The following is a 14,358-nucleotide window of genomic DNA, read 5'->3' as shown; positions in this document are numbered from 1 at the left end:
TGTCAGCTACCTACTTTTCCTTTAGATTCTGGCTGTGAAAAGTTGCTTTCACCATTCACACTACAACTTGCTGGGTTAAAAATCTAAGCGATCGTCCCTTATTAATATATATATGTACATATATATGTATATACATACATACATATATATATATATATATATAAAATTTTCTCTATATACCATTACATAGAATTCATAATTAATGTAATAAAACTTAGAGGAGTGAACGTATACTATTCTCTCCTCCACCCACCTTTCCAATTTTTCTTGGCGGGACTACCCATCCTACAAGCCAGCAAAGCTTCTCCTTCATTCCTCCTTCACTTCCTTAATTGATCACTTCTGAAATCTTGTTCATTCTCCCTCTACAACATATTTTATATCCATTTTTTTCCCTCTCCTTCACTGGTAGCACTTTAGATCATTTTCTCATAAGTGCTAATCTAGATTAATCTAATCTAAATCCTAAATCCTAAATCTTGGCCCTTGTCTGCAGTCTTTCCTCTTTTCCTATCCAATTCTCCCCCAAATACTAAACTAGTCTTCTGAATGCATAGATCTGACCACATCACTCTTCTGTGACTCTCTATTGCCTAATGGCAAAAATGCAGACTCTTGAACTAGCCTTTTAGACTTGCCACAATCAGTCAGGTCCACCTTACTTTTCTAGGCTTATTCCACATTGCTCCCCTGTATGTACAGGCAGGCATGGAATAATGTTTCCCTGGATGTGACCAAACCAGACTACAAGTAATTCCCTGAACCTGGTCTGTCCCACGTCTCATTGTTGGATTAGACTCTCTGCCAGAGCTGGGATGCAGTCTTCCCTTTCAGAATTATTCTTTTCCTGAAAGACTAAGCTAAGTTGTAGTTTTTCCCAGGAATGTTATCCTGGTTTCACCAACTATAAATGTTCTTTCCCTCTTTGGCAATTCTTGAGCACATTGTCTGATTTCTCCTTTGAACACATAACATTTTGTTCTCTACTTGTCTGCATACATGTTATAATCTCCTCCCTAAGACAAATGCAAGGTGTCTGAGGGCAAGGACTATGTCTTTTTAAAAAATATATATGTGCTTTATCATGGGTGGGGAACCTGAGGCAATGAGGCCACACATGGCCTTCTAGGTCCTCAAGTGTAGCCCTTTGACTGAATCCAAACTTCACAGAACAAATCTCCTTTATAAAAGAATTTGTTCTCTAAAACTTGGACTCGGTCAAAAGGCTTCACTCAAGGACTGAGAAGGCCACATGTGGCCTCAAGGCCACAGGTTCCCCACCCCTGACTTAGGTTCTAGAACCATATACATTTTTTAGATATGGGGGTGGAAGAAGGAAGATATGTGTCAAGTGGTATGCTAAATAAGCACTTTACTTATCTGATCCTCTCTACCTTGTAAGTGTTGATATCTTCACTTTAGAACTAAAGAAACGGAGGCAAACAGAAATGCCTTGTCCAAGGTCACAGAGAGAGAGTTAATGTATGTGGCTGGATTTGAACTCAGAGCCTCCTTACCCCAGGCCCAGACGTTTATTCACTGTTTAACTTAGGATCTAGCACAAGGCAAGTGCTTAATAAGTGATAGCTGAATTGAAGGATAATTCAGGATGCTTCAAATTCATAATACTGTTATTCTGAACATCACAGTTTATTACTGTAATGAATGAAACAGAGAGAGGAAAGGTTGAAGATATTATACTCAAAATTGTATTCAACTCCTTACATTCATTCCTTAACACTAGCCCTGTGTATCATACTCAAATAATACACTACAAATCTTTTCATAAAGATCCCCATGGGTTGCATGTTGACAATTAAAAACAAATGTAACGGTATCTGTATTTTTTGTATCTCCATTTATTTTTTAATTACATTTTAATCCAGTCAGGCTACAATTTGGAGGGGGTGGGGAGGGGAGCATACTTGACACCTTTGGTCCACTGGATATTTCTTGGAAAGCTCACAGATGTTTCAAAGATAACAAATCCAAAATGGATTATCTTCCTTTCTAAATATTTCTCTCCTCCAAACTTTCCTATTTTTACAAAGGTCAGCATGATTGTCCCAGGCACTATCTCCCTAGTCTTGAGTGGAATCTGGGAAATCACTCAGGTTTATGAAATCTTCTAAATCATCCTTAATTCCTCTCTTTTCCTCTTTCCATATCCTTCTCATATGCAGCTTTTCCTAATTTTACATTTTAATAACATCTGTCCCCTCCATCCATTTTTTAAATGGATACTCACAAGATAACCAGCTTTACTGAGGTCCTCATCTTTTCTTGCCAGTATTGCTATGACCTCCTAGGGGCATCTAGGTGTGCAGTAGATAGAGCACCAGTGCAGCAGTCAGGAGGACCTGAGTTCAAATTTCATCTCAGACGCTTGATACTCACTAGCTATGTGACCTCGAGCAAGTCACTTAACCCCAATTGCCTCATCCTGGGTCATCTCCAGTCATCCTGATGAATATCTGGTCACTGTATCCATATGGCTCTGGAGGAGAAGTGAGACTGGTGACCTGCAGAGCCCTCTCTCACTCAAAATAAAGTCAAGTGCAAGTCATGTCATCATTTCTTTGATGGCATGGTTTTCTTCAGCAACGAAGGACAAACACACTATGACCTCTTAATTGATCTCCTTGCCTTCCGTCTCTCCACAATCCTGATCCATACTGACCAATCATTCCTTCCCTAAATTTACCTCTTAGTTAGTAATCATTTCCATGTGAATTTTTTTATACCATCCTAGCCTAAGTACAGATTGGATCCCATCCAGTTGCTTTTCAAGGTCAAGCATTATTTGTTTTTTGTCTTTGTATCTCCATGCGCCAGAGATAGTCAGGTGAAAAGCATTTATTAGGCACCTACTGCATGCTGAGCACTGTGCTAAATAAATACTCAGGATACCAAGAAAGACATCTTCCCTACAACAGCCTCACTCCCTTCTACATATTAGATATCTAACAGATGCTGCATTGAATTGAACTTGGATGAATTCTTATTGCCAGACAGAAATACTCTGACAGGGCACTCTTGCCTAAGAAACCTAAAGATTTTAGGCAGTAGACAATGTGTTGGGAAATCAGATTTCAGTGAATCAAGCTTCAATAGCGTGCGTTTGTAGTTACTGTCTCATTTAAAAAAAAAGTATCTAGTGGGCAAGAACATGACCTCAGACTTATTAGAGAACCTAGAACAGACAGCATTACTTATTAGATGATCATAATAATCAATACATTACTCATTCAAAAGGATTTTTAGTGATATGAGTATTCCACTATTTGACATTCATTTATGTTAGAAATAATGTAATTTACAGGGCATTATAATTACATGTGTTCCAAGAGACATAAAAGACAATCTATTGGCGTGTTTGTATGTACCACTGAAAATACATCACTGCTCATCACTGGCTGGATTTAGAAAATAAAATATATCTGTCTATCTATGTATCTATCAGAAAACAACAGAGAAAAGGTGAACATTATAGAAAGAACAGGTCAATGTGCATTGATCAGAGTAATTTCTCTGAAGTCACAGCGAATTTAAGTCTCTTTTCTCTCTCATCTCCCTCTCTTCTTCTCTACCTTCTCCCCAGTTGAAATTAAGGTTTATAAATCACCTTTGTGACTTATGGTAGCAGCTTCCCCTGGAGTGGGAATACGTGGCCCAATGATAAAATAGATACATAGCATTCTTCACTATTCACAAAAGCAGCAGGCATAAAAAGGATAATTTAATTTGAAATGTGTTAAACTAAACAAAGTGTGAGCCCCACACTGACAATACAAAGTACCAGCTAGCATCATATGACTTTCCAATTAGTGACCTGGAAGATAAAAAAAAATAAAATCATTCTCAGCTATAGCCTCCAACAATGTCAACAGTGAAAACAGTTCTGAGCTTTTGATCACAGACAATTTGGGGTTGATTATCTAACAACAAAGCTGATGATTATTTAATGATGAACCATTAGGAACTCTGATCTCAAAACCTTTCTTTACATAGCCTGTTACTGGGATCTGAGCGCTCCAAATATGATAAGAAGTGTTATGTTATAAAAAAAAAATGCCTTCTCCAGACACAACAGGTTTTTATGGGCTTTAGGGGATGCTGGGGAGTGCACAGCTGCAGCAAAATCTTTATGTCCTGGGAGGTTACATGATTCTTTTAGTAATGTCCAGGAGCCGCAGACATTTATATAACTTGTCCAGCTTCTGCACAGTTTCAGAGTTCATCTCCCAGGAACACAATAGCCATAATAGTGCCCATTAGAGCAACTATTCTTCTCAATTGTATAGGCAGAGTGAAATCATGGGGACAAAGCTAAACCTTGATTGGCTGTTAAATTGCGATCAATGAGAAGTATTTGTGCTAGAATTTAACCACCAAGCAAGAATTGGCCATCCTGGTGGCAAGTCAGCATGTACTGTATGTGCTATCAGAGCCAAAGTGCCTCACCTGGATAACTGGGCTAAATTTTCTTGAAGGCAAGAGGATACAAGGGGAGTTACATTACAAAATCTGTTTGGAGGTGTGGCTGTCATTTCCTAGAAAGAGGTGCGTTAAAAACTACAATATTTTAAATTAAGCCAAGATAGAGATTTGGGAGTTCAGTGGCTATGCTCAGTTGTGTCAGAAACACATCAAATTAAAAAAATGAAAACCCATTTTTATTCTTTCCAAAGCAGATAGTTGATTAAAATGACATTCCAACATGCAGAAACTGTTCATAATTCTCCAAGTTTGGAATCCATAAATAATATCTGAAGTGGAATTTCAAAGTAGTACTCCTTACTCTAATTATAGTACCCTATCCTGTGTTGCCATGCCTCAAAAAAGGGCAGTGAAGATTAGAATCTGTCTAGAAGAAAGCATACGTGTCAGAGTTCAACCTCCTCACTTTACAAATCAGGTGATTCCTAGAGAAACAAGGGACTTGTCCAGCATCACATAGCTAGTAAAAGTCTGAGGGAAGATTAGAACCCAGTTCTCCCTTCCACCAAATCCAGCACTGTATCCATGACACCATATTATTAGAATATAATTATTTCATATTAATTAATTCATAATAATTAATTATATGAATGCTTCCCTAATTTTGGTTTGTAGAAAACTTCCAGGTCCAGTTGAGGGAACCAAGGATTCTTTTCTCAGACTTCAGTGGGGAACTAGAGACTACAGGATTGTAGACCTTGAAAAAGAATTCAGTGTAAACATCTAGGTCTAGATTCAAGGTTATTGTGATTCTGATATGAGCTAGTATGACACCACAGTTTCAAAATATGACATAATTAAGCTGCCAGTAATAAAGACCACTGCCCATATGGATCCTGAATTTATTAAAAAAAATCACTGGATGTTTTCTTTGACATCAGTATCAGCTGCTCTATAATTGTGGCCAACCTAATTGATACTAAGGTAATAGGGATTTTAAAGATTCATTTTCTCATTGCAGGAAGCATCATGGTCCCTACGGGAAAAGAGGGAGAAGTGCACAGGAAGCGTATGTGAAGCTTTCAAAGACAAATTCCACTAATGCCATCATTTTTTCCTAGAACTATCTATACTTATCACCTAAGTCCCTAATTTATAATTCTTTTTATATTCAAACATTTTCATTTCATTTCATGCCTTTTCATATTTGTTCAACCTCTGTATTTTTCATATTCAAATATGTGACTTCTATGGTCATATATGGGAAGGATTGTTTCTATATGGTTGTGGGACTATAACAACCTTTTCTGTTCTTGGATTTGTAGATCACTATTTTAGGATCTTACTTTGAGATGTACAGGATAAAGGGATTGAAGCATTAACTCTCCCTCCCCCCCACTCCCAAAGAACTTCTATAATAATAATTTTTATTCCTATATGGATTTTTAATTTGTGGAATAAAACAAACGTTTCTATAACATACTATAATAAAAATGATTACATATGAAACTACAAATCTATTATGCACAATGTCCTGTTCCTTTCAAATATACAACAAAATTATCCTGCAAATGTCTTTTTTTCTTCCTTCCCTCTCAATGGCTTCCATTAGACACAAATAAGTATGTATGTATGTATGTATGTATGTATGTATATATGCAAAATTATTCTATAAATCTATTTACCAGTTCTTTAGATGCAGATAGCATCTTTCTTCATATGTCCTTTATAGTTAATTGAGGTATTTAGAATAGCCAAAATAACTTATTCACTCAAAGCTGCTCTTAAAACAATATTGCTTTTACTGTATACAGTGTTATCTTGGGTCTGCTCATTTCACTCAATTATTTTGTGCATGTCTTTCCATGTTTTTCTAAGCTCATTGAGCTCATCATTTTTTACAACACAGTAGTATTCCATCACAATCATACACCTCAATTTGTCCAGCAATTCTCCAATTGATGGGCAATTTCCATTTATTTGATACCACAAAGAAAGCTGCTATAAAAATTTTTTAGAACATATAGGTTCTTTTTCTTTTCCCCTAATTTCCTTCATAAACAGACTAAGTAGTAGGATTTCTGGGTCATATGAAATTTAATAACTCTTTGTGCTGATCTTTCTAGTATTATATTTTCTTAATTGTACATAGAACACTCTTTGTTATTGTTCTTTAGGGATGTTTGGCTCTTTGTAACCCTAAGGACCATAGCAGGCCAGGCCCTTTTAGCCTCCACTATCTTTCAAGTTCATGTACGTTGTTTCCATGGCTCTATCTTACCCGTTTTATCCTGTACTGTGCCTTTTTCCTTTTGCCTTCAATTTCTCAACATCTGAGTCTTTTCCAATGAGTTCTGTCTTCTCCTTATATGGCCAAAGTATTTGAGCTTCACTTCAGTATTTGACTGTCCAGCAAATAATCTGAATTAATTTCTTTAATTATTGATTGCTTTCATCTCTTTGCTGTTCAAGGGATCCTCAAAGTCTTCTCCAGCACAATTTGAAAATGTTGATTCGGTGGTTCTCAGCTTTCCTGATAGTCCAGTTCTCACAGCCATTACTACTGGAAAAGCCATATTTTTGTCTATATGGATCTGTATAGGCAAAGTGATCTGGGCTTTTTAAATGTACTATTTGGATTTGTCATAGTTTTCCATCCAAAGAACAAGTGTCTTTTAACTTAATGGATGCAGTCACCATCTGCAGTGATCACTGAGCCCAAGAACATAAAATCTGACACTTGCTTCCTTTACTTCCTCTATTTGCATGGAAGTGATGCAACCAGTTGCCAAAATCTTAGTTCAGTTTTGTTTTTTTGATGTTAAACTTCAAGCCAGCTTTTATCCACTCCTCTTTTATCCTCATCAAGAGGTTTCTTAATTCTTTACTTCCTGCCATCAGAGCAGTATTATCTGCAGATCTGAGATTGTTGATATTTCTCCCAGCAACCTTAATTCTGACTTTCGATTCATCCATCCTGGCATTTCCATGATTAACTCTGTATGTAAGTTAAATAAGTAAAGTGACAATTTACAGCCTGGTCATATTTTTTTCCAGTCTCAAACCAATTAGGTGTTCCATGTTCAGTTCTAACTGTTGCTTCTTGGCCTACAAACAGGTTCCTCAGGAGACAAGATGATCTAGTACTCCCATCTCTTTGAGGACTTGTCATATTTTGTTATGTTCCACCCAATCAAAGGCTTTAGTATAGTCAGTGAAGGAAAAGAAGATGCCTTTATGGAATTCCCTTGTTTTCTCCATAATCCATCAAATGTTGGAAATTTCCTCTCCATCTTCAACACCAGTCTGCTCTTGTGATAATTCTCAGTTTACCCACTGCTGCAGTCGAGCTTGCAGAATCTTGCTGACATGTGAAATGAGCTGAATTGTTAGGTAATTTGAACATTCCTTGGAATGGACATCCCCAGATGGTCAATACAGAAATCATATTGATTATACACTTTGCAGCTAAAGGTGGAAAAACTTTATATAGTCAGTTAAAGCAAAACCTGGAACTGACTGTGACTCAGACCATGGGCTTCTTATTGGAAAATTCAAACTTAAGTTGAAGAAAGTAGGGGAAACATGAGACCATACAAGTATGACCTAAATGACTCCCCTTATGAATATGAAGTGGAGGTGATGAATAGATTTAAGGGATTAGATCTGGTAGATATAGTACCTGAAGAACTATGGAAGAAGATTTGCAATATTGTACAGGAGGAAGCAAAAAAATACATTCCAAAGAGGGGAAAAAACTGATTAATGGCTAAGTAATGAGGCTTTACAAATAGATGAGGAAAGAAGGAAAATGATGGGGAAGAGCCACCCAACTAAATGCAGAATTTCAGAAAAAGCAAGGAGACATAAGGTTTTATTAAATGAGCAATGAAAAAAATAGAAGAAAAAATAATGAGAAAGACAACAGATCTCTTCAAGAAAATTATCAAAGGAATTTTTGATGCAAAATGGGCATGATGAAAGACAAAATGGTAGGGACTTAACTGAAGCAGAAGAGATTAAGAGGTGACAGGAATACACAAAAGAACTATCTATAAAAGTAAGTACTGATAGCAGTACTGATAGCACAATGGTTTGGTTACTGATCTTGAGCCAAACATCCTGGAGAATGAAGTCAAGTGGGTCTTATGAATCACTTCTAACAATAAGGTTAGTGGAGGTGATAGAATTGCAGCTGAGCTATCTACAATTATAAAGGATGATGGTGTTAAGAAATTTTTACTAGATTTTGTCATTTAGAGTTACTTTGAAATATTTCTTCTACCCTTTTGGGAAGATTCAACCTGTACAAGCTCATTTCTTGACAATGACTTATGTTGAAATGAATGCCTTTTCAGTACTATTAATGCTTCATTGTCATTTTTGGGGAGAACTCACTTGAGCATTGTGTCTCTCATGTTGCATTTATCATGCATACATATATGATATTCTTAGTAATCGCTTCATTTTCTATATACTATTAAATTTAAAAGAAGCAGCATAATAGAGTGAGTTCAGAGACATCTTTCAAACCATAGGGACTTGAGTGCAAGGGTTCATCTTACCTCTGACACATAATTGCCATGCCACCTTAGGCAAGTCATTCAACTTCTCAGTGATCTAGGCAATGCTCTAAGACAGTAAGTTATAGAAAATGTGACTTACACTGGTAAATGATGTTTCTTTACCTAGGTCCCTATACCAAAGAAGAGTATTAATCCCTATTTATTTAATTCAAATCATAATTCATTAAATACCTACAATGCATAATACTATATAGATATAAGGATAAAACCAAAATACTCTAGGTGACCTCTAGGATGGGAGTGGGTGGTGAGAAAGTAAGAGAGAAGCAGAGGTGGAGAGAGGAGAGAGAAGGGAGAGGGGAAAGGGGAGAAAGGAGAGAGGAGAGAGGAGAGAGAGAGAGAGAGAGAGAGAGAGAGAGAGAGAGAGAGAGAGAGAGAGAGAGAGAGAGAGAGAATGTTCCCAATATGTAAATAAATACAAAGTAATTTCAGTATGAACACCAATAATGGGGAAATTGTGAGTCTATCTTGGGAAAACACTGAAACAGGTCCTAATAAGATAGGCAGACTTCAAATATGGGCTTGTTTGTAGAATATAAGTTTTTTCCCCTCAAATTTATTAATTTATTTGTTTTTAGTCTTCGACAATCACTTCCATAAGTTCCAAATTTTCTCTCCTCCCCTCCCCAAGATGGCATGCAATCTTATATGGGTTCTATACATACATTCCTATTAAACACATTTTCACCTTAGTCATATTGCATAGAAGAATTATAGCTAATGGGAGAAACCATAAGAAAAACAAAATGTAACAAAAGAGAAAATAATCTGACCCATTCTGTACTCTGACTCCATAGCATTTTCTCTGGATGTGGATGACTTTTTGCATCATGAGTCCTTTGAAATTGTTTTAGGTCCTTACATTGCTGGGAAAGACTAAGTCTATCAGAATTGATCATCATACTCTGTGGCTGTTACTGTTTATAATGTTCTCCTGGTTCTGCTCACTTCACTCAACATTAATTCATATGTTTTTTCTATTTTTTCTGAAGTCTTCCTGCTCATCATCAATAGTAAACAATTCCATTCATACACCACAACTTGTTCACCTATTCCCCAATTGATGGGCATCCCCTCAATTTCCAGTTTTAGCCCACCACAAAAAGGGTTGCTATAAATATTTTTGTACATGTGTTTTCCTTTCCCATTTGTATGATCTCTTTGAGATACAGCTGTATAAGCAATATTACTGGGTCAAAGGGTATAAGCACATTATTATAGCCCTTTGGGCATAGTTCCAAATTGCTCTCCAGAAAGGCTGGATCAGCTCACAACTCCACCTAGTGTGACATCTTGTCCAACATTTATCATGTTCCCATTTCGTCATGTTAGCCAATCTGATAGTGTGATGTGGTATCTCAGAGTTGCTTTGATTTGCATCTCTCTAATCAATAGAATGCAAGTTGTTTTTTTAATAGAAGTATCTTTGTTGGTAATTTATATTCTTAGAGAATTGTGTCAAGAGCTGGTACTAAGCTCAAATACAAAGGGGGCCACTAAAGTGGAGGATTCTTCAGGACAGCATATTGACTTAGAAAACCACAAATTAAGATGATCTACATTGTATTATCTATTTATTTAGCTAAATATTCCCCATTTACATTTTAATGTGGTTAGACCCCATTCAGCAGTGTTATCTAGCATGTTTGATACCTTTTGGCTAGAGCACTAGGACACTAAAAGACTTGCCCCAGACCACACAGCTAGCATGCTTTTTCCTCTCTATTCATCACACAATCTATTACTACAACTGGCCTGGAAAATTTGGTCATTATGCTCTTTTTCTGTGACCTGTTAATTGACTGGCTGGACCAAAAGTTGGCACCAAGTTGTAGCAATTCTACTAGGCAAGTACAACTGACCTATCAGTGGTATGGCAGTCATGTGAAAATCACTGCTTCCTCCTTAAGTTTAATATTCATTAAAATTTAATAACTTCCCTTATGTTTTCCTTTGTACTCAGCTTGCTCTATCTATCATCCCAGTAATTTATTTACTGAGGTAGCTTTTGAGGCTATTTAGATATACTAGCCTCTTCCAGTTCCTTGGCTTTGGGGGGCAGGTTTACCAAGTTGCTTATGCATTATATAGCTTAGATGACACTAACCATGCCTGCTGGTATTTTCTGATGTACTTTATGAAAGTTTATAAAAGTAATTGTCAAGAAATGATCATGCTTTGATTAAATAAATATGCTTTTGCACAGTTAGGTACTCATAATTTAAATAGGGCATGAATAATTTGTTAGCATATCTGTCATCCTATCTCACTAGCTTTAAATTGCTGTACATTTGTACACCATCCTATTTTGCAAATTTGACAGCAATAGCTATTTCCTGAGTGTATTTGACATTATTTTTTATGTTGTTTTATGCCAATCACATTTACTGCAAACTGCTTATTACTTTATTGCAGAAAATGGCAGCATGTATTTATTTAGCTTTTTATTTTAGAACCAGCAGGCTATCGCTCCTTTTATTAATCAGATCCAACCTTGAGGATTATAGCCACTGGTTTCAAGTTTATCTAATTGCTGCTGTTCAAAAAATGAGAAATCAGTAATGCAGCAATGCAGTTACACCAGCTCCCTTGAGGAGTTATTGTTTAGAAAGACTTTCTTTCCATTTGTCATTGGGAAAAGACAGAGGCTCTCTACGCTTGCTTTAATATATACTATGCACATGGCATTAGGTGATATTCTAATTTCTATTTAATGAGGCAATTCCTATAAAAATAGGCTGATCTTTAATTCATTTTATAATTTTTTTTATTTCTTGAAGTCCTATGAAACTCTCCAGTGAAAGTTATCACCTTCTCTGCAATGTGTAGTCATAGAGTTGTCTAGAGTACAAAAAGGTTAAACGATTTACTTCAGGGTCAAATTTCCAGTATACGTTATAAGCAAGACTGGAAAATAAAACATATCCTCTCAATGCACATATTTAGGACACATATACATCTCTATATTAGTACTTTCAATTATACAAAATATAGACTTCTCTGCCTCCATATGCATATGCATATGTATAACAATGAAAGCTCTGATATTTGTATATATATATACATATATGTGTGTGTATGTTTGCATATCTGTAATTATATGTAAACAGACATATATAGATATATTTATATACACACATATTAGAGCTAGATATACTTGAAACAACTTCAATAAACACATAGAAATACAGAGGTCAGTACTGATTGTGATCCTTTGGGACAGATGGAATACAAAATATTCAGATTTCAGCTTGGTGTTATTTTTAAGTCTCCCCCTATAGCAAAACTAAACATAATGAAACGCAATTATGTTCTTCACAATCCTCTTTTTTTTCTATCCACTAAATGATTTTTTATTACATTTGCTATAATAGAAGTAATTTTAGACTAGATTTCAGAAGTCTCCTCTCTTAATTGCAACCATGCCATGCGCTGTCCAAGGTGCTCACCTGAATGTCATTAATTCTGAGTCTCTGTTTGCTCCTCAAATAAATGATGGGTTTGAACTATATAATTCTTACATATAATGTAATGATTCAGTGTCCCTTTCCTTTCAAAGAGAGAACTAAGGGAAAGAATGAGGAAAATAAGAAAATAGATGGGGATTGGAGGGAAAGAAGAAACACAGGGTAATGTATATAAAGAATTATATCATTAAATTCTACTCCTATTTTGAGATTGAACAGGTATAATTTCCAACCACAAATACGATCATGACAAATGTCTCTAATCTTTTATCCTTCAGGCATTTATTAAACTGAATCTTCCTTGGCCACCTTTTCCCAGCTCAAGCTAGACCAAATAAGGAAATGCATGTAAGACAGTTCGTACAGGTAAAGTGCTCTATAAAAGTTGCTATTTTACTTTTAAAAACTACATTGGTATGATGGAAACATCACAGACCCAGAGTGAGAAAATTTGGGATTTTAAGCTAGTTCTGCAATTTTCTGATTGTGTGACCTTGGATAAATCACCTAGTTATATCCTCAGATTCCTTCTCTGCAGTGAAGGGATGAGAATCTCTGTGCTCCTGACCTAGTAGGACTTTTTTTTCTGAGGTACAAATAAGATGAAATATGGCAAATCTCTCTGCAATTCCAAAAGGGCAAACTGATGCAAATTATTGTTATTACTATAGTTTTCCATCAAATGATTAAAATATATGGTACAATATTAGAAAACTGGGGTCAGTAAGCTATGGTCCAAGAGTTCATTATGACCCACTGTCTGCTACTGTATGAACTTTGAGCTGTGCCATTCTTAACTCACTGACTGTATAAAAGAAGGTAGCAGTACAGATTGGGCCCATTGGCCCTTGTTTACCAACTTTTGTAACAGCCTCCTTGCCCCTCAAAAAAGCCACATGATAAAACACATAGCAGTCACAGGATATCTGGTTGTATCACGTCTCCTTTTCATGCATTGTTTCAATCAAATATCTTTATAGTGAACAGTTAAGCCTATTTCTCACTGTCAATGATGATTAGGTATAGTATAGGGTCACAGAAACAATAGTAATGTTGTCACTGTGGGTATTTTATACAACATTAATAATGAGAGGCACCATTGTGTATGTAAAGCAACATGGTAGAGTGGAAAGAGAGGGGAAGGAAAAAGATTTAGTATTTATTTATGTGGTGTCTATAGCATGCCTGTCACTGTGCTAATCATTTTAAGATAAATATTATCTCATTTGAATCTCACAACAGTCCTGAAAGGTAGGTACTATTAGTACCTCCACAAGGCAGATAAAATTTAAATGACTTGCCCATGGTCACAGAATTAGGAAGTTTTTGAGACTGTATTTGAACTTGGGTATTCCTTACTCTAGGACCAGTACTCTATCTACTGAATCATTTAGCTGAACTTAGGCTCATACTTCAACTCTGGTACTTGCAGTTTTTGTGCCTTGACCAAGTCTCTTAACATCTTTGAGCCTCAGTTTCCCCAAATGTAAATATTTACTCCCACAAGGCTATTGTGAGGATCAAATGAAATAATGAAAAGAAAGTGCTTCACAAACCTTAGAGTGCTCTCTGTCATCAGTTATTATTTGTCCCTGCATGATAGTGAAGACTGGTTGAGAGGACACACATCGACTCTGTGGGTGCCCTTCCTCACTCCCAGGGTCTTCTTTCCCTTGACATCACTTTGTAAGTTCTTTGATACAAATTAAAGGGTTCACAGTGGCATTATTGCCCTTGCCCTCTTATACTTTGGGAGGGAGAGAACCAGAAGAGAGTGGCAGAGCCAGGGCGGTGCTTTTTCCCTGGTAGGCTGAATCAAGTAGGGGCTATCCACTTAATCAAAGGTGGGCAGACAACCAAAGGGA

General features: G+C 36.4%; 1 protein-coding gene and 1 long non-coding RNA gene across 5 annotated transcripts in view; one reads left to right on the top strand and one right to left on the bottom strand.

Moving 5' to 3' along the window:
* Window positions 1-14,358, bottom strand: part of TENM3 (teneurin transmembrane protein 3) — a 3,393,579-nt gene that overhangs the window by 1,226,514 nt on the left and 2,152,707 nt on the right. The gene's annotated exons all lie outside the window — the stretch shown is intronic.
* Window positions 1-14,358, top strand: part of LOC140513315 (uncharacterized) — a 29,627-nt gene that overhangs the window by 9,409 nt on the left and 5,860 nt on the right. The window contains exon 2 of the long non-coding RNA XR_011970136.1: window positions 12,772-12,859. This is a non-coding gene — a long non-coding RNA (uncharacterized lncRNA). The remainder of the gene's footprint in view (window positions 1-12,771; window positions 12,860-14,358) is intronic.

This window comes from Notamacropus eugenii, chromosome 7 (assembly GCF_028372415.1).
Source record: "Notamacropus eugenii isolate mMacEug1 chromosome 7, mMacEug1.pri_v2, whole genome shotgun sequence".
Classification (NCBI taxonomy): domain Eukaryota; kingdom Metazoa; phylum Chordata; class Mammalia; order Diprotodontia; family Macropodidae; genus Notamacropus; species Notamacropus eugenii.
Note: the sequence above shows the minus strand (reverse complement) of the source record. Positions and strands in the feature narration are given on the sequence as shown.